Source organism: Orycteropus afer, unplaced genomic scaffold (genome assembly GCF_000298275.1).
Source record: "Orycteropus afer afer isolate SDZICR_OR568_19922 unplaced genomic scaffold, OryAfe1.0 scaffold00691, whole genome shotgun sequence".
Lineage (NCBI taxonomy): Eukaryota > Metazoa > Chordata > Mammalia > Tubulidentata > Orycteropodidae > Orycteropus > Orycteropus afer.
Genome location: NW_006922278.1, coordinates 119,868 through 146,360, shown reverse-complemented (window position 1 = coordinate 146,360; position 26,493 = coordinate 119,868).

The window sequence follows — 26,493 nt, the reverse complement described above, 5'->3', positions numbered from 1 at the left end:
TTTTGGTTTCCATTGGCTTGGTATATTTTTTTCCATCCCTTAACTCTTAGTTTGTTTTTATCTTTGTGTCTAAGGTGGGCCTTTTGTAGGCAGCATATTGATGGGTCTTCTTTTCTTATCCAGTCTGCCACTCTTTTCCTCTAGATAGGTGCATTTAGTCCATTCATACTGAGTCTAATTAATGGGTATGAATTGATTGCTGTCATTCTATTGTGTTTTTTTGTAATGTTGTTTGTGTTTCTTTGGTCCATTTACTTTTCTGTGCTGAGTTTGGTTTGTTGGCTAATGTTCTCTCCCTTTTCTTCTTTATTGTTGGTTTTGTGCTTATTAAACCCATATGTTTTCCTTCCTCCTGGATTTGCTTACAGGATTGTTCCTTTTCTCTGTGGTTACCTTGGAGCATATTCTTGTCTCTACATTTTTAGAACAGTGCATACTGTGAAGACATTGTCCTGTTTTCCTCTCCATTTGGACGTTTGTACCTAGAAGTTTTATTCCCTCTGATAGGTTAGTTGATGTTGTTGTGTGCTGATTGATTTCCTTGGTTTTTAGAGTACAGTGTTTTATGGTCTTATTTTGAGTTTCTGTTTCTGATTTGGTTTTAGTGTTGATGCCATGTATCTTAATTTTGTTGATCTCTGTTGTGGGTTCTCTATTGGAAGAACTTCCTTAAGCATTTCTGGTAGGGTTGGTCTGGATTTTACAAAATCCCTTGATTTCTGTTTGTCTGACAATTCAATTCAATTCAATTTAAAATTCAGTTAACCACACTAGCACATGTCAAGTGTTCAGTAGCCACATGTGACTGATGGCCAACATATTGGACAATATAGACACTATTTCCACTTGTGGTCACCTGACTCTGCCAAGACTACCCCTCCAAAGTTTTAATATCTGGTCACAGGACTCTACCTCTCTGGAGTTCTCACCCCCTAACTTCCTGGTATATCTGTAATCTTTACCACTAGAAGGTCAGGCTTTCAGTTCAACTGAATTTTAATACTTTTTCCTTAAAAGGGAAAATAAGTTAGAAATAAAAAAGGAAAAGCCAAGCCAGAGTGTTCAGGGTGAATCTAAATAAAAATAAATCATATTTCTGAAGTTTCAAAAGTGCAAGCAATTTTCCCACATCTCTAAGTGATAGATTCAACTGAGTGTGAGAAAGTCCAACATACTTTGCAGATCACAATGTTAACTGACTTATCTGAATGGTATTTTGTGCTTCTAATTTGGGAAGGTGTTTGGTTTAACAATTTGAATCCCCTTCTCTCAAAAAAGGAAAAGAGATGCAATAAGACTTTAAGTATAGAGCAACAAAACACAACCACTGCCGTGGAGTCGGATCCAACACATAGTGACCCCTCCTTGGTTTTCTAAGGTGGTATCACTACAGAAGTAGAATGCCCAAACTTCCTCCCAAGGAGTGGCTAGTGGATTTCAACAAACAGTCTTCTGGTTAGCAGTCAAATGCCTTAGGCACCACACCACCAGAGTTCCTAAGTATACAGAATAAGACTAATATTCAGATATTTTCACTAGGAATTTATGAAAAGGTTAGCATCAACATATTCTTAAAGCTAGATAGAGCATTTTAAATTTTAAATAATTAGTTGAGGTAGGGATAGTAGTGGTTTTAAATGAATATTAGTATTATGGGGTGAAGCATTATCAGGACCCTTCCAAGTCAATCTGTTATACTTCTATTACCTACTACTACCATTGAGGTCAAGTTGATTCTGACTTATAGTGACCCAAAAGGACAGGGTGAACCTTTCCATAGTGTTTCCAAAACTGTAAGTCTTTACCGAAGCAGACAGCCTCATCTTTCTCCCCTGCAGTGGCTGTGGTTTTCAACCACCAACCCTTTGGTTAGCAGCTGAGCACTTAACTGCTGCACTACCACTGCACTATCCATGGTCTGTTAGCACTTCTATACCTTTGTCATAGAATTTATTTATTGCAATTGCCTGTTAAATGTACCTTCTGCTTGGTGCAAATGTTTACCACTATTCACTGCTAACCAGAAGATTGGAGAGTTAAGTCCACCCAGAGGTGCCTTGGAAAAAAATGCTTGTCAATCTTTTTCTGAAAAATTAGCCATTGAAAACTCTGTGACACACAATTCTACTCTGGCACACATGTTTTTCCATGAATCAGAGGCAACTGGATGGCAACTGGTTGGTTTCAACAAAAAGGATCAAAATATCCTTCTGAATATTAAAAGGCTGATCATTTAAACTTCTGATTTCTTCATCTAAAGGGCTGCTCAATGTTCAATGATCTATCATGGGAGAATAGAAGAGCACTGTTTGCACAGGGGGAAAGCACAGTGGGCAGGAATGCATGGGAAAGAAGGACACAGGGTAGAGGTAACTACAGGAAGGAAGGGGGAAGAGAGCTGTTGCATTGTGTGGAATTGCAGTCAATGTCATGAAACAGGGAGCTCTGGTGGTGTGGTGTCTAAAGCATTTGACTGCTAACCAGAAGGTTGGTGGTTCAAACCTATCAGCTGCCCCAGGAAGGAAGAACAGGCAATCTATTTCCATAGTATTACTGCCTCAGAAACCCAAGGAGGGGTCACTATGAGTTGGATCTGACTCAACAACAGCCAGTTTTTGAGATTTGAGTCATGAAACAAAATGTATATGAACTGCTGAATGGAAAATGAATTTGCTCTATAAACTTTCACCCAAATTACAATTTTTTTTTTTTTTTTTAAAGGAGTGTGGGCTGCTTAAACAACCATTATATTCTTGATGTCTAACCTGCCATGGTCAGATACTCTAGTTAGTCTGAAGAAGAACCAAAGTAAAGAACTGAGCACGTGTAAAGGAAGGGATTGTGACTGGGAACACTGCAGCAGGAGCACTCGTGGGTGATTTGAGCAAAGAAAAACAAATTAAAAACTTGAAAGAAAAAAATACAGTAAATCAAGAAAGAAACATATATTTTTAAACACACTTATACTTTCCCAACAAGTCATTGGGGTTTCATTGCAAAACCACAGATTTTACACAAAAGAAAAAAGTGTTAGACGCATCATTTCTATTTAAGTCACTGCTTTCTTTATACAAAGCATTATCTTGTTGCTGCAGGCTGTTCTTATCTCTGAAAATAAAACACTTTTTGGCTCATACTTTTTATCTAGAAATTCAGATATCTATCTTATCTCCTATGGTCACAGATTTTTTTTTTTTTTTCTCTAATTTTCCCAGGCTTCTGCCCAGAGTTTTGTAATGCGTCACACAGACTGTTGTTTAAATGAGCCAGAAATCTGGATTATCCTTCCTATTCACTCTTTGTTTATTACAAAATTAATAAAATATAGATACTCACGATTTCTTATAAGCTGATCAAGAAACAATGATGTTACGTCAAATTGAGTTTGAAAGATATCACAGATGCATTTATAATTTATTGGTTACTTTAACATATAATTTTAAATAACAGAATTTTCATAGTAAGAATCTGTCCTGTTTGACAATCTATAGGTTGGTGGGATATGGTCATCTTTGTATACACTTAAAATGAACATATTTAATATATGAGATTCTGCCATTTATCATCACTCCATAAGGATATTTGTGTATATTCACGTTGATGATATTGCATTTATTCCATGTCAGTGCTATGGGATTTTTGTCTCTCTCCAACTTTTGCCTGGAGAAGCCTATATATAGGATATTTGATCTGCTATGTGTACTTCCATAAGCAACACACTTCAGATCCTGATAAAACAGAGGCGCTGCCACCTCTTCCATCTGCAACTGAAAAATTTAATTTACTGAGAAACAACTACACTTTAGACGATCATGCAAGGCGTCTCAGGATAATACTCATAAAGCAGTCTTAACCGGTAATTAAAATTACAGTAGGGAATTAAAATAGAATCCATTGTGAGAAATTGAAATATTTGGTAAATAAAGGCTTCATCTGTCTTAAAGCCAAACAAAACATTGCATGTTGTTGTTATTGTTAACTGCAGTTGAGTTGGTCCTTGGCTTATGGTGACCCCATGCACAATAGGATCATACTGTTGAGAGCTATAGTAAAAAAAAATCCTTGACAACCTTAATCTTTTCTCCAGATTTCATGATGTTGCTTATTACTCCAGTTGTGAGGATTTTTATTTTCCTTATGTTGAGGTGTAATCCATAGTCTTTGATATTCACAATAAATAAAATTTTGTTTGCATGTTCACTGTCTGATTATAATATCCTAAAGGACTAAAAGAAAAAAGTTAATTACCATTAACAGCATTTTTATTCTTAAAACGTAAGTAGCATTCTCTATCAAATAATTCCAGAAGTTTTCTTTATGCTATCTCACATGTTCTTTAATTAGCAAGTAGAAAGTGCTTGAGGTTGTGAACATTAAAATGTCTACACTGATTTAGGATATAGGTCCTAATCTAGATCTAAATATTTTTAATTACATATTGAAAAAGGAATAGAGAGGAACTTTGTTTTAAAAAAGCAAATAATTTAGCTCAGTGACACAGGCAATTTTTAACATAACATCAGAAGACTGAAAATGCAATCACTGATATTGGACCAAGATGATGTATTATATTCATGTTTAGAACTTCTTCTATTCCAAATACAGCTTGCTCAAAAGTAAGTGAGATATCAGCTATCTCAAGAAGATCATTGTTCTAACCCTCCTCCACAAATACAAGTTAATAGTGCTCAGCCTTGAGGATTGGGCAGCAGAAGACAGCAACAGTGAACTGTAGACAGGTAAGAGTCAACAAATCAGCAGGGTACGAAAATTGCCTCTTCCACTATCCCTGCCCCTCTCCTCAGCCTTGTGGGCCAGCAGCTGCTGTCAAGGGGGAAACAGACACAGTAAAAAATCTTGCCTCCCTAATCACCATACCCTGCCCGTACAAAGAGATAAGATGCCAAACTTCTGCCCTAAAATCAATAGACAGACATTCCTAGAGGTATGTTTAGTGTATGCTAGCATCTCCCACGGCCACTAACTGTCTACTGCCAGGCTCTTTGAATTGGTACAGAGAGATGCCTGCAGTGGAGTCTGCTTTTGCAGCTGGCACTCAACCTGCCTCCCTGCACACCCATAACTCAGGCCTCTGAAACCAAAAAGACATGATATTTCCTTGTATTTGAAAGAATAAATGTAAATTGATGTTTAGGTACATTTAATTAAGAGCAACTGAAAATATGGTATGTGTATTTAATATAATACACAATAGTCTATTTATTACTTTGTAAGACAGTATTGGATAAAACTTGAGTCAGGGAATCCCAACCAAAAAATTGGCAAGCAATTTGTAGAATAAAGGTGTACCTCTGTATCTCTTAAATAAAGGACAGTTTATTCATTAAAATAATCATTGTTGACAAGTATATGTTCAACAAAAAATATCTAACCTTGCATCTGAATTATCAAGTTTGACTTTCTATAGTGTTAAATAAGACAATTGACAAATTTTCCCCTACTTTCTATTTTGTAGGCACAGCTATTAACTCTATGAAATAAAATACTTTTTTCCTACATATTTGAGTAACTGATATTTGCAAAACATGTGAGACATATTTAAATAATGAATATTATGTTACTATGTATCATATGTTTTCTGGCATCTTGCTATCACTTAGCAAAATCAGTCATATTTAACCCTGCTTTTTTCTACTGTCTTTTCCATTAACTTGATTTAGCTCAAAACAGAGGATTATTACACAAATAATGGGTTTTTTTTTTTCTCATTTTAAGCTTTGTAAGAAAATAATGACTTAGCAAAATTTTTCTATGAATCTTATATTCTATTAAAAATTTTGATAGCTGTATTAAAATATCACCCACATCTTTGAGATAAGGAATAATTAACAAAAGATGTTTAGATTCACAATCAACACCCATGATAAAAGCAGTCAAAAAATCAAATGACATGTTTGCAAATGACATTGGGCAAACTCGCTGCAAAAGATTTCTTTAAAGTGTTCAAGAGCCAAGATACCACTTTGAGGATTAAGGTTGTGCCTGACCAGAGTCATGATATTTTCGTATGGTGAAAGCTGGACAATAATTAAGGAAGATGGAAGAAGAGATACATTTGAATTATGGTGTTAATGAAAAATATTGAATAGAGCATGGACTGCCAGAAAAATGAACAAATCTGTCTTGGAAGAAGTACAGCCAGAAGGCTCCTTAGAAGCAAGGATGGGGAGACTTCTTATGTACTTTGGACATGTTATCAGGAGAGACTAGTCCCTGCTGAAGGACACCATATTTAGTAAACTAAAGGGTCAGTGAAAAAGAGGAAGACCTTCCACAAGATCAATTGGCATAATGGTTTCAACAATATACTAAATATAGCAGTGATTGCGAGGCTCATGGAGGACTAGAATGTGTTTTATTCTGTGGTACATAGGAGCACAATGAGTCTGAACAGACCCAATGGCACTTACCCATAACACCCAAAGCAAATATAACCAACACACTATGGGGGGGGGTGCAGTGTAGGGCTCTGAAAGAAACAAAGCAGACAGCCCTGGTGGTTCCTTATGAGAGAGACAACTCTTTTCCCACCTAGTAACTGTTAGCTGCCAGGCTGCTGAGAATTACTACAAGAAGGTTGCCTCCCATGGAGTCTGCTTCCATAGTCAGCACTCTACCTGCCTCCCTGCACACCCCACAGATCAGGTCTTCAAAACCAACAGAACAGACATCCTTTGGGGTGAGTTTGGGCCTGTCTGTTCCCACTTTTAGTTGGAGCTGAGGACTGCTGACTCAGGTTGCTATGTGCTAGGAAGCCAGGGTCTTGAGTGAAGGTTACATCCAAAATAAACATACCAACAGACTACAGGGTGGTGAGGAGCTCTGACGGCAATAAGGAAATTCTCCTTCAGTATCTGTTTAGAGTGTGGCAACCTCATTTCCACCTGGTAACTGTTGGCTGCTGGATTGATACAAACTCCACAGAAGGTCCCCTCTAGGGTAGTCTGGAGACAGGTAATCTAAGTGGAGATTGTTCCCTCAACCACCTCTGAGTCACTAAGGCTCTGAAATTAACAAGACAAATCTCACAGGGGTCCTTTTGAGGAATGTCAGCCCCCTTTTGCCTGATATGGAGGAAAGTCAGCCTGTGCTTTACCTGAATGTCGGTTCATATATAAATGGTGCCCAAAGAGTGGGAAAGGAAGCTTCAGACAAAATCAGAGAGCAATACCCAGCCCCACAGGGGGCTCACTGGGTGTGGGCTTTCTGATTGAAAATGTGATTGCAGAAACCGAGCAGAGGAAGAAGTAATAACCAGAGAGAGAGAGAATTGAGCCCATGGTGGACAGATTAATTAGTGTGCGATATCTTGCCTTGCACCCACCAGTGGATCACAGCACGCTTTCTGGTGTATTTAAGAGACATTGACAATTGAAAACTGAGATTTGGAACTTTCAAATCCTCATTAAGTAAGAAAAGGAGAAGGAGCTATCACAGAGAAGGAAAAGAAGCAGTAAAGAAAGATCTAAGGCTCTTCCTGTCCAACAGTGTTTTGCAGAAAGTAGAGCAAGTAAAATAAATAAATAAATAAAAATAATGAGCAGGATGAGGAAGTTAGCACTCTCAAAAATCCCAATGCCCCAGCAAAAATACCACAACACACACAAAGACAAGAGAAATGATGGCCCATTCAAATGACCATAATGAATAGAGTGAAATTTTATCTATGGAAGACTGAATAATGAAAAGAATGGAAGAATGTAATAAAACAATGTTAAACATAACTAAAGACAAAATGTGGTAGATACATATAATGGATTACTGCTCATCCAGAAAGAGAAATGAAATCTTAATACATGCTATAACATGGATAGAATTTGAAGACATTTTGTTGAGTGAAATAAGTCACTCACGAAAGGGCAGGTATTGTATAACTCCCAACACAAACATACAAATAGGCTATAGGGTGATGAGGGGCTCTTACAGTAATAAGGAAGGCCTCCTTCAGGATCTGTTCAGAGTGTGCCAACCCCATTTCCATCTGGTAACTGTTGGCTGCTGGATTGATACAAAATCTGCAGAAGGTCCCCTCAAGGGGGACCTTATGTAAAAAGATAAGAACAGGGAAATGTAGAGTTCAAAATTTATTAGTAGTTACTAAAGATGGAACTAAGGGGGGAGTTTCTGTTTACAGAGATGGAAAACTTACATTGATAAAGGGTAAGGTTGCACAACTGATTAATAAAATAAATGTTAATAAGTTGTACACCTATCAAAAGTTGAATGGGCGAAAGTTGTGCAATAACTATATTTACAACAACCACTAAAAACAAAAGGAACTGCTACTGAGGCTGCTCATATACAACCAAACACTTTAGGGGATTTGGTTTCTTGGTTTTGAGGACTAGAGTTATGGTTCATGGGACATCCCAGTCAATTGGTCTAACATGTTTAGTGCTTCTGTTCTATCTCCTATTTTGTTGTGTAGCACCTGAGATTTTGAAAACTTGCAAGTCCCTATTCACCTTGTGCAATAGAGTAAGAAGGAGAGTCATGAATAGAAGGAAAAAAATGAAATTTGGGACAGATTGCTTTCATGAACATAGCCTCTTTGCTATGAAGTAAGAAGAACTAGATGGTGCCCCACTACAAACATTGAATGTTTTGATCAAATATTCTGTAGGATAATCTTGATCAAAAGGGATAAAATGCAGAACAGAATTTCAAATTCTCATGGAGTCGAGATTTTGTGGAGCCATGAAGCCTGGATGAATCTGAAAATATTGAGATATTTAAACCTTAAGCCAACACCAACCATCCACTGAACCAAAAAAATTCATGGAACCAAAAAGTAGTTTATCTCAGTTAGTAAGGTACATATGCCTTGAGCATTTTGAATTTTTAAAGAATTAACTATGTGAGATTAAATGGGTAGCGGTAACTCAAAAAGTTAGATGAGACTCTTAGGAGACAACAGTTTAAAATAATGGTAGTGGAATAATTTGGAAAAAACCAACAGGAATGGTAGTACAATGTGAAGAACATAATCAATGTCACTGAATTGTACATGTAGAAATTGCTGAAATGGTGTGTGTATTTTCACACATATATATAAAAGATTTCTCTTGAAACCAGGGACTGGTGGAGCATGGTGCTTTAGGAAGAGAATGGCACCACAGCAGTGTCAAAACAGGAAGCAAACTGCCTGTTGGGTCTACAATATCACCAAAATCAGTAGAGAACTCTAAATTCCTGATCAGACTGGCTGTGGACTAAGATAGTGAACTTTTGAAACATAAATTCTTAAATTAAGAAAATAAAATAACTCCTAAATAGAATTTAAATAAAGTTAAGAAGGAAATTAAAAAAAAAAAAAAAAAAAAGTACAGGAAAAAAGAGAGAGAAAAACCCAGGCATTGTGGTAAAGAAGTTTGATGCATCATAATGTAGGGAAAAAACAAACACAAGAAACCAGGTACATCAAAAAAAACCTACATTTTCAGACAAAAATATCTAAAAGAAAATAATAGTTTACATAAAGAAAAACATAACAACAACACACAGACTGACATTTGATTTGGGAAAATTAAAGGCCAGAGACAGTGGAATATGTTCAAGGTTATGAAAGAGACATCTAGATTGTATATACAACTAAATTATCAGTCCAGACAAACGGCAAATTAAAGATACCAAAGCAAACTCACTGCTGACGAGTCAGATCCGACTCATAGCAACCCCTCCTTGGGTTTCTGAGTCAGTATCATTACAGAAGTAGATTGCTCAATCTTGCTTTCAAGAAGTGGCTTTTGGGTTTGAACCACCAGCCTTCTGGTTAGCAGTCAAAAAACTGATTAATGACTCCCAATAGATGATTTTAAGAAATGATTATGAAACATATGTCTCAGGAAGAGACAAAGTAATTCCAGAGGGCCTGAATGCAAGAAAAGAAAATAAAAATATTCAGAGACTAGTAAGTATATGGGTTAACTGAAATGTGCATTAAGTTGGGAAAAAAACATAATAATATTATTAATAGTAATAGCAAGTGGGTATAAAACTAAAGTATTTAACAATAATAGCACTGACAGTGGGAAAGAGATGATCAGACTCAAATATGTGTAATAATTATTATGAGTCACAACATAAAGGTAAATATTTAATTAACCAAAAACAAAATTACTTTTAAACTTTTATGTGCCTAATAGAATAACCAAAAATATATTGAGGAAAAATTTACCAAACTACAAAAGGAATTGTCATTTTCTTTATTATAGTGAGATATTTTTAAACAACTTTCCCCATAATTGATAAAACATCCTAGCAAAAAAAAAAAAAAAAAAAAATCATACAAATGTAAAAAATTAAATAGCATAACTAATAAGTATAATCTAACAGACATTTATAAAATCCTATACCTAACAATAGCAACAATACCTAACAATACCTATTCTTTGCAAATAAATATGAAACACAAAAAGTGAACAATTGTTAGACACTAAACTTTGTTTCAAATAATATCAAAGGTCACTATCAAATAGATCACATACCCTGACCACAAATAAATTAAGTGAGAAATAAATAACAAAATGATACACTTTGGGAACAGATAAGGGTGATGGATAAGAACATGATAAACATAATTAATGTCGGTGACCTGTACATATGAATATGGTTGAAATGGCAAATATTGTTATATATAATAACTGAGATAAATAAATAAAATAAACAAACAGAGTCTGACATGTAAAGAGCTTGGAAGTCATCATTTTCATCTTCACAAGATGAAAAAAGTGAAAATCAACAACTCTTTTAAGATTCATGAGTTTTTTTAGATCACAGTAAAAACAGATGCCTCCAATACTGGAAAGACAGGCACCTACAGAGAACCACAGCTTACTATGAGTAAAAGTCCAAGAGCAGAAGCCAATAACAGTAGGAACACTTAAACTGTAATTGAAGAATTGATGGAGGCTCAGTGTGAACTACTTTAAAATTCAGAAATTCAAGGGGGCCCTCTCTTAGGGGACCTTCCAAGCAAGTGTTTTCTCCATGAGCACTAGCAGGTTCTGTGAAGATCTGAGGAAAATCCCCTACTGCTTTTAGCAGGAGGAGGGGAAGAGTAGCCATTTTGAAATAAGCCCAGAGCTCTCTGTTCTCCTCAACTAAGACCTGTTCTCAAAGCAAACTAGTTTATCAGAGCCTAATCCACCTAGGTTTCACAAAAGCAACTTGGGGTAAAGGAAATACTCAACTTCATTCCTCTCTAGTCTTTGACACTGGAATGGAAATAAGTATGAAACTCCAATATATTCTGGCCTTCTTTTGTTACTTATGAGAGGGGGAGGGAGCTCTGAGAAGTGCTTGTTAATGTCACAGCCCAGGAACTTGGCTTTCTAAAGAATGACACCTAAGCATAAGACTATAGGATGTTTTCTTTCCCTGAATAACTTACCACCACATCAATAAGGTTCCTGTAAAAGAACAGGGAGTTGCCCTTAAAAGAGGTGTACATTTCAGACACTATTTAAGAACAAAGTCTCTAGAGAAACAAACACAATATATGAGACATATATATATAACAAAAAAAGATGCTAGAGGAAATTTAACTTCTGATAAAATGGCTACAGCAAAGAGTTAACACAACCTAACTCCTAGCCAGACATACATAGAACCTCACACCAGGTGTCTCTACCTCAGTTTCCTTTTACCAAATACATCATATCCAGTTTTCAGCAAATAGTTACAAGGAATATTAAAGGCAAGGGAGAAAAAAAAAAAAAAAACTCTGAAGAGAAAAAGCAAGCAGCAGAACAAAACTCAGATAAGGCAGAGATTTTAGAATGATCAGATTGGGAATTTAAAATAAAGGAAGTTTGGGTAATTTACTTCCTTAGTGCTACCCCTTTGAAAACCCAAGGAGGGGTTGCTATGAGTCAGATCCAACTCCACGGCAGTGAGTTTGGTTTGGTTTTTTGTGATTAATATGCTGTGGACTCTAAAGGGTAAAGTAGACTCCAGACAAAGGCAGATGGGTAATGTGAGCAGAGAAATGGAAACTCTAATAAATTATCAAAAAGTAATACTAGAAATCAAAAACATGTAACAGAAGTGAAGAGTGACTTTCATGGGCTCATTAGTAGATTAGACAAGGCCAAGGAAAGAATTAGAAATTTCCCAAACAAAGCAAAAAAAAAAAAGAAAGAACAGATTATCTGGAGACCTGTGAGAAAATTCCAAAAGGTATAGCATACATGTAATAGTAATACCAGAATAAGGAAAGACAAGATGGAAAAGAAGAAAAATTTAAGGTAATATTTACTGAGAATTTTCCAAAATTGTTGACAGTCACCAAACCACAGTTCCAGGAAGCTCACAAAACACTAAGCAAGATATATACCAAAATTCTACACCTAGGCATCTCATATTCAAACTATAGAAAATGAAAGACAAAGAGAAAATCTTGAATGAAGCCAGGAGGGGGAAAAATTACCTATAAATGAAAAAGGAGAATAATGACATTGTACTTCTCTTCAGAAACCATGCAAGCAAGTAAAAAGGGAGTGAGATATTTAAAGTGTTGAAACAACAACAACAAAAAAAAAGAAAGAGCAAACAAAAACAAATCCCAAAACACCAACTTAGAATATCCATTGAAATTATTCAGAAATGAAGAACTAAAGATTTTCTCAGACAAGTAAAAATTGAGGTAATTTGCCATTAGAAAATTTGCCTTGCAAGAAATATTAAAAGAAGTTCTTGAGAGAAAATGATAACTCTGTAAGTGAAAAATTCAGAGCTATATAAAGAGCATTAGAAAAGCAATAAATGAAGATAAAATAATTTTTTTCTTATTTTCAGTGATTTATCACATAGTAGTTTACTCCAGATAATAATAACCAAAAACAAAAAACCAAACTCACTACCATCAAGTCAGGGCCAACTCATAGCGATCCCTCCTTGGGTTTCCAAGGATATAACACTACAAAAGTAGATTACCCAACCTTCTTTCCAAGGAGTGGCTGGTGGGTTTGAACTGCCAGCCTTCTGATTAGCAGTCAAACACCTTAGGCACTATGCCACCAGAGTTCCCCAAGAAAATAATAGCAACAATATATTGCATACCAATAACTTACAAGTAAGTGAAATGTATAACAGCAATTTACAAAATACAAGAGGAAAGAATTGAGAATACTCTGTTACAAGGTACCTATACTTGAAGTAGTTATTTGAAAGTGAACTTATATTACTTGTATGTAATATATTTTTCAAACTCTAGAACAACTACTAATGATGTTTTAAAGTATAATTAATATGCTAAAAGAGGAGAGAAAATGATAAAATCATACACAAGGCTTAATGAAAATCTGAGAAGTAAGGAAAAAGTAGAAGGAGAAAAAAAAGAAGCAGAAACAAAGAAAGGCAACAAAAAGAAAAGAGTTACAGATGTGAATAGATATGGTATATATTAATTCAACTGTATTAGATAGTGTGTGTGTGTGTGCATGTGTGTGTATGGCAACAAAAATTATAAAGAAGGGCATTATATAATGATAATAATGACAAAGGGATCAATTCTCCAAGAAAACATAGCAATCTTTCGTGTGTATGTAACTAATAACATGGTGTCAAAATACATGAGGTGAACATTGATAGAGGAACAATGATAAGTAGATAAACCCACTAGTATAGTTGGAGATTTAAACACCCCTTTATCAGTAACTGACAAATATAGCAGAAAGAAAATCAGTAAAGATTTAGAAAACTGAACAGCTCCATCAATCAGCTCTAATTGACATTTATAGACTACTTCATTCGACAACAGCATAGTACACATTCCTCTCAAGTTTGCATGAAAAGTTCAACAACATAGTTAGTAAATATACCTTAACAATTTAAAAGAATAGATATTGTATAAAGTATGGTCTCAGATATAATAGAACTAAATAAGAAATCAGTAACAGAAAGATAGCTGTAAAATACCAAAATACTAGGAGACTGAACAACATACTTCTAAATAACACGTGGGTCAAAGGTGAAGTCTGAAAAAAGATGAAAAATATTTTGAACTAAATAAAAATACAAGTTTTCTAAATTTGTGAGATACAGTGAAAGCAATGCTTAGAGGAAAATGTATAGCACTGAATGAATATACTAGAAAAAAAAACTCTAAAATCAATAATCTAAGCTTCTTCCTTAGGAAACTAGAAAAGGAAGTGCAAATTAAATCCAAAGTAAAGGGAACCTACAAATAAATAATAGCTAATGTTACACTTGTGGTGAAAGACTGAAAGCTTCTCCCCTAGATTGTTAATAAGAAAAGGAAGTCTACTCTTATCACTGTTATTCAGCACAGTGCAGCAAGCTCAAGCAAATAAAATGAACCACAAAAAGGAAAGAAATTCATGTAGATAAAAAAAGGAAGAGATAAAACTATCCTTATTTGCAGATTACATGATTATCTATGGAATCTTAAAAAATAAAAACAAAAACAAAATATCTTGAACTAACAAGTGAGTTCAGAAAGCTCTCAGGATACAAGTTAAACATACAATATTGGTTGTATTTCTATATACAAGCAATGGACTTGTGTAAAATACAATTTACAATCATTCTACCAAATTTACAAATATAACACCATTTTTAATCATTCTAAAATGAAATACTTTGGTATAAATATCACAAAACCTGTATAGAATTTATACTGTGAATTTTTTCACGATGCTCATAAAAGAAAGAATGGAGAGACATATCATGTGTATGGATTGCAAGATTCAACCTAGAGAAGATGTCAGTTATCCTCAAACTGATATACAGATTTAATGTATTGAATATGGAAGTCTGAGAAAGATATAAACAAGATTATTATAAAATTTACATGGAAGGCAAAGAGTCTGTAATAGCTAAGATAATTTTGAAAAGGTTTAATAAAGTGAAGAAGTTACTAGTTACCCAATTTTAAGATTTATTATACAGCTACAACTAAAACTGTGTGGTGTTGGTGGAGGGATTGACATATAGATGAATGTGACAAAATAAAGAATCTAGAAACAGATCCACACAAATATGCAAAATCAGTTTAATAAAGAAAAGGAAATCTTTTCAGCAAATGGTGATGAAAAACTTGGGCAGCCATAGGTTAAAAAAAAAAAAAAATTAAAAAGTCTCACTTTTTATGCAAAAATGAATGGAACATAAGCATGGGAATTAAATGTAAAACACAAACTATAAATCTTGCAGGGGAAAAAAAAACAGGAGAAAAATTTTGGCATCAAGGACTAGGTAAAATACTCTTAGACTTGACAAAAAAAGCATAAGCCATATCAAGAAAAATTAATAAATTGGATTTCATCAAAATGTAAAGCATTTACACTGAGAAAGATAGATGCTGTTAAGAGAATGAATAACCAAGCTACAAACTAGGGAAAAATATTTGCAAACCTTGTATGTGATTAAAGGACTAGTAATGAAATTATATTAAGAATCCTAAAAACTCAGTTGTGAAAAAGCAAATAATTCAATTGGAAAATGGTCAAAAGACATGAAGACATCTTCACTGAAAAGGATATACAGATGGCCATTAAACACATGAAAAGATATCCAATATCATTAGCTATTAGAGAAGTGCAAATTAAAAACCATAATGAGACAGCATTGTGCACCTATGAGAATGGAAAAAATACAAGACAATGACACATTAAGTGTCACTTAGGATATGATCCAGAAATTAGTGTCCCATTGCTGGTGAGACTTAAAATGGCAGAGCTATATTAAAAAACTGTTTGGCAGTTTCTTAAACTAAGCATCCAACTACCATACAATGCAGCAATTATCTTAGGTAATTATCTCAGAGAAATGAAAATATATAGTCACACAAGAACCTGTACACAGATGTTTGCAGCAGCTGTATTTATAATAGTCAAAAACTGAAAACAACCCAAATGCCCTTTAAACAATGAATGTTTAAACAAACTGCAGTGCATTCATACCAAGGAATACTACTTAATAATAAAAAGAAATAAACTATAGATAAATGCAACAATTTGAAAAAAATCTACAGATAATTATATTGATTGAAATTAAAAAAAAATCCAAAAGGTTACTTATGACTCTACTAATATAATATTTTTGCAATGACAAAATTATAGAAATGGAGAACAGATTAGTGGTTGCTGAGAGTTAAGGATAGGGGTGACAGGGAAAAGAAGGACTGAAGAGAAGTAGGTGTGGCTATAAAATGTCAACATTAGGATGCTTGTGGTGAAACCAATGTTATGCATCTTGACTGTAGCAACCTTAATATCCAGGTTGTGATATTGCACTAAAGTTTTGCAAAATATTACCACTGGAAAAAACTGTGAAAAGAGGAAATAGAAACTTTCCATCTTTTTCTTATAAGTGTATGTGAAGCTGAAAATACCCCCAAAATATAAAGTTTAATTAAAAATGAATACATTTAGAAATAAATTAACAAAGGAAAAACATAAATTTGAGGGTTTGAGATAATTATATTTTTAATAATTTATAAAATAATTTATGCGTCTAAAACAGAAACTGTGGTGAAAATTAGAAAATATACCTAAATGATAAGGATAATATTAATTCATATGTAGCTAAAGTTTTAATTAGAGGGAAAATTGTGGTCTCCAATTGCTATATTACTAGTAAAGAAAGGCAGAAAAATAAGAGTTGAGATTCCATTTTAATTACCTTAAAGAAAGTATAAGAGAAAAGATAATTAAGAACAGAAGTTAGTGAAATATAAAAGAAAAATTATATAGAGCAATTACATCAAAGTTTGCTTTTAAAAAGGACCCATGAAAAACGAATGAAGTTTTAGAAGGCCTTAATGAAGACTAAGGCAGAGGAAAAAAAATAACAATATAAGGAATTAAAATGACATATAACTACAGGAAGAGAGCTAGTTAAAATATAAACAACTGGATGAAAAATTGTGTACTAATAATTTGAAGATTTAAATGGTCATTTTTTTTCAGAAAAATGGAATTATTAAATTTGATTCTATGAGAAATAGAAAATAAACATAGCTAGACATATAATAAGTATGTTATTTGAATTACACAACAGAAATTCTACTGTCAGGAAACAGCCCTGAATTTATGCAAACACAGATCCCCCTCAACTCGACTCACAGTGAGGACTTACGAAGGTTAGATAACATAGTTTTAGCCTGTATCCATGTCACACTGTGATTATTTCTCTGGTCTTAGAATGTGTAGCGGGGATAAACACAATGATTTACAAAATTCCCATATTGCTCCCATGACCCACGGAGTTAGGTTTTTTATTGTATAAAAGGCCAAACTGAAGCCTCATTTCATCCACACAAGAGATATATGGGTTTTAGAGAATAGATAAACACAGACTTTATCAAGTTTAATCAGGTCATGACGACAGTTGTTTGTATCTTTACTATAGCAAATCAACAAAATGCTATCATATTGAATGCAGCTATTGATCTAGAAAATGTCCCAACACCTCCATCTGTGTCAGAAACATAATCAAGGAGCAAAAATAGATGGATAATTAAGAGACAGATTTGATACGGGTGAAGGGAAGTGCAATATAACAAAAGAGTGTGACTAGCACAGTAGCACTGAGGAGAAGGAAGGCACAGAGAGGAGCGTGAGAGGTATAGACAATAAAGGCAAATACTACTGCATACACAACCCTGCATTATCAGTAACAGCAAGAATGAATCTATGGGTGGGTACATAGACAGCTATGGATATGCAAATGGGAATATACTTATGATCATACATAGGTTTGGGAAATTGTTTTCCTTCATATGTATTTGTATATGCTATAAAAATGTCCATATGCAGTTTAAACATACCAGGAGACAAAGTTAGGATAACTTCTTAGCCACAAACTGAGGGAGTGGGTCCTGTAGGCTGGGGGACATCAAGCTCAATTGGCACAACATGGTATGTAAAAATATTGTTCTACATCTTACTTTGATGAGTAGAAACTGAGGTTTTAAAAGCTTGCGAGCAGCCATCTAAGTGGCAACTATTGGTCTCTCCTTGTCCAGATGAAAGAAGAATGAAGAAAATAAAAGATGCAAGGACAGTCTAAAGGACAAATAGATCATAAGAACCTCAATCTATATGTTCCTGAGACCAGAAGAACTAGATGGTGCCCAGCTACTGATGTCAGACACTTGGAAAGGGATCAAAATCAGAGATCCTGGAGAGAGTAGAGAAAAATGTGGCACAAAATTCAAAATCATAAAAAAGACCAGGCTTACTAGTCTGGCTGAGACCAGTGAAATCCCCTAGACAATGGCCCCTTCTGACCCTTCAGGCCTGGAATTGAACTTACTTCTGTGGCTTAACTCTCACCCAAGCAATAGAGCTACGAGCTATACACCTACACCAAGGAGATGCACTCCTTAGAACAATCAACCATGGAAGATCAGAAGGGCAGTGTTTGCACAGGGAGAAAGAGAGGGAGAGGGGGTGCACAGGCAAGGACACAGGGACAGGGTAGCCACAGGGAGGAAGTGGGAGGTGAGATGTTGTTACATTGTGGGGAATATCACAAAGCAAAATGTGCTTGAAATGTTGAATGTAAAATGATTCTGCTTTGTAAAATTTCACCCAAATCAAATAAAAAGATGTTTGGTTTTTTGCTAATAATAATCAGAAGAAAAAAAAAAATCGCTGTCCTATGGTTAGAACACCAGTAAACTTTAATTCATTTCCCCAGGGCCATAGCACTGCAAAGCATTCTAGTGGCATAATGGTTAAAGCACTAGACTGCTAACCAAAAGATTGGCAATTCAAACCCTCCAGCTGCTCCATGGGAGAAAGATGAGGCAGTCTGTTTCCATAAATATTTACAGCCTTGGAAACCCTGTGGGGATATTCTATTCTGTCCTATAGGGTTGCTATGAGTCAGAATTGACTTGATATCAGTGTTTTATGTCATAATATATTTTGGAAGGACTTTGATCATCACAATATCTGATGAAGCATTACATGAAACCATGACATTGATGACATTTTACTCATCGGTCCTGGTGTGCAAGAAATAACAGGCATCCTAGGTCCTTTTTTAGTAAGACATATGAATGTGACACAGAGGGAGAGAAACTGAAATTTCAGGGGACAGAAACATCTGCGAAATTTCTAAAGGTCTAGTGATCTGAGGGGAGCTCTAGTGGCATAGTGCCTAAGGTATTTGACTGCTAACCAGAAGGCTGGTGGGTTAGACTAAAGAAGGAGTCTGAAAGAGCACTCCTCAGAAGAAAGGTTGGGCAATCTACTTCTGTAGTGATACCGCCTCGGAAACCCAAAGAGGGTCACTATGAGTTGGATCCGACTCAATGGCAGTGAGTTTGGTTTTGGTGAGTGATCTGAGAGCAGTTGGGATATTTTCTCTAAAGTGAGATACATGAAGTTGCACCCTTATCCATCCAACCTGAAGAGATAGCACAATGCTTGGTAGACCTTTTTGGATTTTGGAAATAATATGTTCAATTTAACAGGTAGCCTGATAAGGCTTCCAGGTTTCATTGTGGCCCAGAAGGAGCATATATATATATATATATAAATTAGATAGAGGTAGCCATAGTAGACAGACCAGCCAACCTAATGGCTATGGAAAACTCTTAGGATAGACAGATATTGTATGTAGCCTTTGTGTTGTTACTATGTGCCATCGAGTCAGCCCTGACTCACAGTGACCCCTCCTTGGGTTTCTGAGGCAGTATCACTATGGAAGTAGATTGCCCAACCTTCCTTCCAAGGAGTGGATGGTGGGTTTGAACCGCCAGCCTTCTGGTTAGCAGTCAAGTCCCTTAGGTACTATGCTACCAGAGCTCTCGTATGTAGCCTTAGGCAGATGTTAATAGGAAAACAATATATTATCTAAGACTTTTGCTAACAAATACAATCTTCTTGAAAGGCTTGTTGCTGAGCCTTGGTGGATCAATATTCTCCTCCATCTTTGAGTCTCCCCACTGTTTCGGAAAAATTTAGAAAGACTTCAAGGAAACAGGATGGGGAATTCCAGGCTAACAATAGAGCTTGGACCCAGCAGCCTATTTAAGGAAGCGGAGTTGTGGCCTGCATAGGATTGCCCAGCGAGATAAGCAATACAGACCAAAGAAGGAGTCTGAAAGAGCACAACCCTCAGCGCGGGATGCTGCTAAACCTGTGAAAAGAATTTCAGCAGTAAAAAAAAAAAACACCACAGGAATGTGCTGCTTCTCCCTCGCACAAAAGATGATTATGCTTTAAGTACAAAAAGTCAAACGTCCGAACTTAAAGATCATTTTTCTCTCCCATTCAAATATTTGCAAACTAGATTAAAATTGACCAAAAATTAGAAAAAAGAAATGTAAAAATGTAGACTGTAACTACTTTACAAAGGTATTTGGGAGACTTTTTCATAAAGGTAGAAAAATCCTCTGGTAAAATGTAAGTTCCACAAGGTCTTATTTGTCTTCTTCACTGTCTGTCACCATTGTCCAGAAGAGTGCCTGGCATAAGGACATGGTCAATAAATATTTGCTTCATAACTGAATTAATTAATGAATTAACAAATAAACCAATGTTGGCCAACTAGAAACCACAAAATATATCTGTTTCTTATACATGCTCTCTACCTATTTTAGGCTGAAAATATCAGAATCACATACGTGAAGATGATATTTTGAGCCTACTGATCAGCCTTATGCTTTAAGGCTGTAGCTAGATTATTAAAACATTTCAGACTTCTGTTTTCACAGGGTTCCTATATTCTTTCTCCAAGTCTAATGCACATGCCTTCTTTTTTTGCCTCATGATCCCTTGACCTATTTAATTTAAATATGAGAGATTCTATAATAGTTCTTTTAATCAACTAGTAATTAACTAGGATTGAGCTTTTAATTACTTCATAGAAAAAAAAATAATCAATCCATTCACAGAGACCTGTGTTTGTTAAAATTTCTGGTTTCTTCTGGCAAAGTAAGAGCTCCATCCTACCAAATACTTCTTTCAGTTGATCCTTGTTTAGAAACAGAGAAAGCCTTCAAATGTCTATGTGCATCTATGAGTCATCTGTCTGACCAAGTAATGAGAAACAGAAAGCAATTCAGAGCATACATTGAAAGCACCTTGGAATCTAAAACTGTTCTCTCTAAACTCTGAAGCCACTGATGAAAAGCATATTCTAATAAATCAAAGCCATATGCTAGACTTTGTCTTCTGCTGTTTAGAATAAACAGTGTGTTGCGTGTTCCCATTATCTTCTCAGAGGCCCACAGAGCTCTGCCAATTGTGTTCTAGTAGGTGCACAGGGCAATGGTGCCTTCATTTCTGGTAATACTTCTAGTAAATGAGTTCATGTGGGTGCTGTAGCTGGTACAGTGCCTGGGACAAAGCAGTCCTCCAAGAATGGGGACTCCTTTCCCATCCTCTTTTCCTTTTCCACAATTCATTCTGGCCACTCAAAATCTCCTGCTTGGATATTTTTAATGAATTCTATAAGAATGGGGTTGGTAGTCAATGTTTTTATTCCTTTTGATTTTGTTTTTGGCTTTTTGGTGGCAAATTTTGCTAATATATTTAAGTGAATATAAGATAGTTAAATGTTACCTGAACATTGAGACAAATACACTATGTAAATTATGCAACACTTCAAATAGAGGGTGAGAAAGATGAATTTCTTAAGATTTCTTTCTAGCTAAGATGTTTGAATCTTAAGCTTACCATTAGAGTATAGTAAATTTGTTTAGCCCCTTAGTTTTGTTGTCTGTTATTGTTGAGTTGGCTCTGAATCATAGCAACCTATGTCTAATAGAATAATATTTTGCTTGACTCTGCACCATTTTCATGATCATTGATATGTTCAAGTTAATTGTTGCAATTATTCTGTTTCCTTCATTTTCACTGACCTTTTGTAGTGACTGATAGTTCCTGATAGCTTGTCTAAAGTAAGCAACTGGAAGTTTTGCCATCCTCACTTTAAGGAGAATTCTCACTGTGCTTTTTAAAAAATAACACTTAAATACATTATTCTATCCAATAACTATACTATCTGGTATCTCTATGTTGTAGAGAAACAATGCCTATATACAAAACATATTTTGTTACCCAAGTTGTAACAAGGAGATCAAAACTATTGGGATGAGTGGAAAGGGAGCACATAATTTATCTTTCAGGAGAATTGTTCTTGCAACACAGGCATAAATCCAGATCTTTCCCAAAGTCCAGGTAATTTGGTCACCCTATATAAAAGGATTGCATCTTTGAGGGCATGAATTTTTCTCAGGATGTTGAAAGAGGGTTGTTCTGGTTACCTAGTGCAGCTCTGACAAGAATATACCACAAATGGGATGGCCTTAACAAACAGGAGGTTATTCTTACAATTTGGAGACTTTAAGTCCAAGTTCAAAGTGCCAGGCTCTAGGGGCTGGGTGATAGGCCCTCAACCTTGGGGTCCAGCTCTACCTCCTGCTCCTGGCCCACTGGAGCTAGAGGCATTTCTTCACTCAGACAGCTGCTGGCTGCTGAGGCTGAGAAGCCCCAAAGCTGACAAGTAAAAAGGAACAGTCCCGATGTTACCAAATCACACGGCAGGCCATTAACTTAAGTCCATTCTAAGTCCCAAGGTCGGCAGAGCATAGCAGACTGCTGAGCAATTACACAGCTACATACAGGGTCCAAACGTGCCATAGGCTAGAGACCATTCTCAAAGCTTCTCCTTATGTACAGGAGGAAGACCACATCCCAAAGGCAGCTACTCAGCTGTTTGTGGTAGATCCCACCATGGAGTTGATTGCCAGTCTCATCATGGGGAATAACTACCACCAGCTGCCCAGCCACTCAACCAGGCCCAGCCAAGTTGACACACAAATATAACTACCACAAGGGTTGAGTAGCTAATGGGTAAAATAGCCTATGTGTAAAAATCACAGTCTCAATTATGCAAGGCTGTCTTACCATATAAACTCTAGTTTGTGTGTGCAACAAGATTTATCTTTTTAAAAATGACCTTTCCAGTCTTCATGATATTTTCTCTTCAGCACCACTTTCCTGTAGCTCTATATCTTTCATTACTTTATAAGTCTTAGCAAATGAAGCTCTGGTGGCATGGTGGAAAAGCATTTGAGTGCTAACCAAAAGGTTAGTGGTTCAAACTCCACTGAAGGAAGATGGGGCAACCTACTTCATAAATATTTACAGACTCGGAATCCCAGTGGGGACCTCTGTAAGTCAGAATCGGCTCTATGGCAGTCAGTTATTTACTTATTGGTACACTTTATGAAAGCAACTTTGTGCGTCCTAGGGACCTCTAGGTCCTCTTGCTCCCTGCATATCCCAGCTTCCACTGTCTCAAAATTCTGATCATCCTTAATACAATAGCCAGATACACTACTTTGAGTATATATTCAGAGGTACACAAGAACCTTTAAGATTCTCATTGTCAAAGAGAAATATATGACATAAATGTTTTACAAGACTATTTCAAGATCCTCTACCAGTTGCTCTCAAACTCTTTAACACTTACTAGCATAGAATCCTCTTTAATCAAATTTATTTTCCCTCAAATTCTCCATGCCTTTGCTTGGGCCCTTGTATTGAATGTATTGAATGTGATAGCTATCTCTGTCTTTCTGGAAAGTGACTGGAAAACTGACACATAATCCATTCCCTACTGTACTCTTAACAACCACCTTCTACAGAATGTGTACCCAACCGACATTGTTTGTGTTAGCTGCTATCATGTCAGTCCTCAACTTATAGAGACCCCACGAATAACAGGCCTGTGCCATACCCATTATAGACTATGGATCAAAGTATTTTGTTCCATAGAGTTTTCAATGGCTCACTTTTAGAATCAGTGTGCCAGGCTTTTCTTCCTAGTTCATCTCAATTTGGAAGCTCCCCTGAAACCTATTCAGCATCATACCAACATTTAAACCTCCACTGACAGATGGGTGGTGGCCACACTTGAGGTCTATTGGCCAGGAATTGAACCCAGTCTTTTGCATAGAAACCAGGAATTCTACCACTGAACCACCATTGCCCCATTAAACAGACTTATACCTTATTTATTTTCCTTAAAGAGTCTAAGGCATGCTGTTATTTTTGTAATTTTAATTGTAAGAATGTCTATTTTTTATAACCAGTAATTTATAAACCCTGAAAATCAAAATAAAATTTAATAGATCTGTAATTGCTGGCCTATTTTTCTTGACATGGGCATTATTCACTGCCATTGAGTCGATTCAACTCATAACAACCCCTCCTTGGGTTTCCAAGGCGGTATCTCTATGGAAGTAGATTGCCCAATCTTCCTTCCCAGGAGCGGCTGGTGGATTTGAACCACCAGCCCTCTGATTAGCAGTCAAATGCCTTAGGTACTATGCCATAGGATTTCAAAGAGGTTGTTTGGATGCATAAATGTGACACAGAAGCTACTTGAATGATCCTACAACTTTTCAATGAGATATTATGAGGAATTTTTGAAAATTTGGGCTGACATTTGCATGTTTTGATCTTGATGTCTGTATACAAGATGTCTAAACATCATACTCCAAGCCATGTTTCCCTGAAGAAAAAGACTATTCTGTAACATCTGGGAAAAACTTGGAAAAGCATGACACAAAACTAAAATTTCACCAGGGAATATATTGAAAAACTTTAGAAGTTGGCTGCTTCAAAGTTATTTCCTGTTTCTTTCAGTTTGTGATCTTTGAAGCTGTCTGCATATTAGCACATCACAAACTCAGGGAGGAAGTCAATTTTAGTTTCAATTCAATTTACCTCAATAATCCTTGACAACTCATTGTTTTCCTCTCCCATTTTCAAAAGAGTTATTGTGGTAAAGATTATAGAATGTTAGAAAGAAGTTACCCTGAACAGAATCTAAACCAACACTTACTTTTCATCTTTATATTAAGAAAACATTCGCTGATAAAATTGCTCATATTATAGGCAAGGTCTTAATGTTTTATTGCTACAGGTGACCCAATATAGGTAACTTTTCTTAAAATCTTTGTGTTTTAGTTCCAGGATAATATTTGGAGCAATAGATTCCACATTCTGTTTTTTGAGTTAGTTCTTACAACTATCCACAATGACATAAATATATACATATTTGTGTCTATGTGTGTGTATACATATGTAGAGAGAGAGAGAGAGAAAATCTGTAATGCTATGGAGGAACCTGTAATGAGACAGAAAAATTAAAATAAGATTCACTTCAGAAACATTGCATTTATTTAGAAGAACGGCTTTGTAAAGCCAATTGTCACTACCTAACAATTGTGACTACCCAGCAAATGAAAAGGTGAAGAATTTGAGCTTCTAAAGAAAAAGTCTGGATAGAAAAATAAAGAAGCTACTTACAAAGGACACAGATAGACCAAAGGAGAGGATAATGAGGAATATCAGTAGTGCTATGATCTACATATCACTAAATGAAGCACATATATATAATTGAAGTTCATGATTAAGAAAATGTGCAAAATGATCATTTTCTTCAGAGCTCAAGCAATTACTACTTGCTGTCATCTTTGCAATTTTATTTCAATGTCTCCATCATTTTTTTCAAAAGGCTTTTTTTTTTTTTTTTTATTAATTGTGATTTGGGTGTAAATTTACAGAGCAAATACACTTTCCATACAGCAGTTCACAGACACTTTGTCTCATGACAATGACCACTCAAAGGTTTATTTTTGTCAACAAAGTCTATATGGAAAAATATTGTTTTTCAAAAGACATGTCTCAAGACCAACTAAAACAGTTTATTTTAATCATTTTTATAAAGTTAATAAAACTGTAAAATAAAACCAATAAACTTTTTTGAAAGAGCCCTAATTTAAGTTAAAAGATGCTGCTGAGGCCAATGGCCTGAGCTATGTTTCCATTTATCAGTGTCTGTGCTTTCTTTACATAAACACTCATGTGCACATGTTTAAGCACACACACAACTCACAATATCTTTCACTTTAATATTTTATCTTTTTCTTCTTTTAAAACTCAGCAATGTTATGATTGAAATATGGAAATTAATAATATTATTCAAGTCAATCATATTATATATATATATATATATATAAATTGATCTAACTAGTCCAGATGTATATGCCTCGATTATCTGGATTCTTTCTCAACTTTTATTTTATTATGTAAAGAGAAAGACAGAAACAGACAAAAGACATGCAGATACTGGTAGAATCTCTGGGGTAGGTCCTGATCTCACCTCTTCTTTATTTCCTGGGGAAATAAAAGCTTTGGAAGTGGCTCCCTTTTCAATGTTAAATACTCATTTATAATGTGCCAATAAGTCTTTGCTTACATTTAAAACGGGAAATGATACAAGAAAAACACTGTGCAAAAAATATTTGGCAAAAAAGCAAAGAAGATATTTCTGGATTTTTTTTTTAAATCCCCCAGTTTCTTAGGAACTGAATGAAAATCACATTCTTTACACTAATAGTCATTGGAGCTTCAAGATGTATAAAGTTTTCAGAAAATAAAAGATCCATAAATAAATATATTAGATTTTGCATTC